The 2,393-nt window shown below is 48.9% G+C and overlaps 1 pseudogene; it reads left to right on the forward strand.

Annotated features, from left to right (window-relative positions):
• Positions 1-1,063: 1,063 nt before the first annotated feature.
• Positions 1,064-1,184, forward strand: LOC118258940 (uncharacterized; annotated as a pseudogene).
• Positions 1,185-2,393: the final 1,209 nt, after the last annotated feature.

The following is a 2,393-nucleotide window of genomic DNA, read 5'->3' on the forward strand; positions in this document are numbered from 1 at the left end:
CACTGTCCTGCTGTGGCTTTGCCTTGTCCCGTTCAGCTGAATTGACCATTACCTATCCTGGGTCAGTCTGCTCTGACTTGTTCATCTGCATGTAGGCTGGTGAAGCTGAAGATCCAGGGCATGTTTTTTCTGTGTGTTTGTAGGTAAATGGCAGTGTCAATAGCAGACATCGTGTCTTGTGAGTGGGTATCTTGCTTTGGCCTATCTTCTTCTATAAATATACACGATTTGAAAAAGCAGAAAAAAAAAAAAAAAAAACACCTCAACAACTTCTAACTGAGAACCCACAAACTGAGGCAAACCACTAAATACAACAGAAGGATCCAGTGACTGGGCTGATTCCGGGAGTAAAATTTATGCATAAGCCATCAGGGCTGTAAATTCACTGGGAGCACAGCGCAGCTGTGGAGGGGCCTGGCTCTGCCGGTGGAGGATCAATCATCCGGTGCAGTATTTTTAGGCTTGACCATGGCCACCATGGCTGTACAGCAGCATCCAACCCACATGTTTTTATGGCATGCTTATGTGAACACGTTTGCCCCAGACAATAAATACCAGCAAGAGCTTCATTTTGGCTGCTGATTGAGATCATTACAAACATTACAATGATGCCTTCTCTGCAATGTGTTTTTGAAAAGCAATTTCTTGTTTGTTTGTCCAGCATCCATGCTCTTCCCTCGTGCATTTTTTTCTTCCATGATTGTTTCCTTACATGCTCTAGATAACTCATTGAGCCTAGACCTTTCCTCTTCTTCCTCTGCCTCTTCTCAGGAACATTTGTGCTGTAATACTTTTTCTTCTTCCCCTTTGCAACTAATCCAGGCTGTCTCTTTTTAATTGGAGTTGCCAAGAAGCCAGTGAGGGATAAATGTGGTCCAGGTGCCAAGGGGAAGAAGCGGGGCATTTTCAAGATAGCATCATCAGTGTGCCCTTTAAGTTGATTGTCTTTCCTCCAAGTGCTCACAGAACCCTCCAAAACTGTTTTTGTCACTTTCCCAGCTCATGGCTAGCAGTGAAGGAACCACACTGTGCTGTTAAGTAGAGGTGTCGTGCAGTTGTAGTTGCCTACAGCCACGCCACCCTGACTACACCTGATCCTGTCAGATTCTCGGAAGTTAAGCGGGGCTGGGCTCCGGCTAGTACTTGGAGGGGTGGCCTCCTGGGAATACCGGGTGCTGTAGGGCAGACTTTTGTTTTGGCAGCCATCTTGGTCATATCTCTATGACCATGAAGCAGTTGAGTTGAAAATTTTTGGTGACAGGAAGAAAACTGCCACCAAAACTTCAATTCTGGATACGGGGAGAGCAGACTTCACGCTGCTCAGGGAACTGGTTAACGGTCCCCCGGGAAACTGCTTTTGAAGGCGTCGGCATTCGCAGATCAATCTTTAAGCACTGCCTCCTAAAAGCACAGGGTAAGACAATTCCAAAATATCGCAAGTCAAGCAGGCGGCGCAGAAGGCTGGCTTGGCTGACCAAGGATCTTCTTCTGGAGCTTCATGGAGCAAGCCCATGGTACACTCTTTGCTGGGTTAAAAACTGGCTGTATGGCTGGGCCCAGAGAGTGGTGGTGAATAGAGTGAAATCCAGCTGGCGACCGGTCATCAGTGGTGTTCCCCAGGGGTTGGTGTTGGGGCCCATTCTCTTTAATATCTTTATTGATGATTTGGATGAGGGAATTGAGTGCATCTTCAGTAAGTTTGCAGATGACACCAAGTTGGGGGGAAGTGTCGATCTGCTGGAGGGTAGGGTGACCTTGCAGAGGGACCTGGACAGGATGGGTCGATGGTCAGAGACCAATGGGATGAAGTCCAACATGGCTAAGTGCCGGGTCCTGCACTTTGGCCACAACAACCCCATGCAGCGCTTCAGGCTTGTGGGAGAGCAGCTGGAAAGCTGTGCAGAGGAAAAGGATGTGGGTGTGCTGATTGATGCTTGCCTGAACATGATCCGGCAGTGTGCCCAGGTGGCTAAGAAGGCCAATGGCATCCTGGCTTGTATCAGGAATAGGGTAGCCAGCAGGACCAGGGAGGTGATCGTCCCCCTGTCCTCAGCTCTGGTGAGGCTGCACCTCGAGTACTGTGTTCAGTTTTGGGCCCCTCACTACAAGAAGGACTTTGAGGCCCTGGATCATGTCCAGAGAAGGGCTAGGAAGCTGGTGAGAGGTCTGGCACATAATTCCTATGAGGAGCAGCTGAGGGAACTGGGGTTGTTTAGTCTGGAGAAGAGAAGGCTCAGGGGAGACCTTCTTGCTCTCTACAACTACCTGAAAGGAAGGTGTGAGGAGCATGGGGTCGGCCTCTTCTTACAGATTAATGATAGGACAAGAGGGAATGGCCTGAAGTTGCACCAGGGGAGGTTTAGATTGGAAATTAGGAGACATTTCTTCTCAGA

Source organism: Cygnus atratus, chromosome 1 (assembly GCF_013377495.2).
Source record: "Cygnus atratus isolate AKBS03 ecotype Queensland, Australia chromosome 1, CAtr_DNAZoo_HiC_assembly, whole genome shotgun sequence".
Lineage (NCBI taxonomy): Eukaryota > Metazoa > Chordata > Aves > Anseriformes > Anatidae > Cygnus > Cygnus atratus.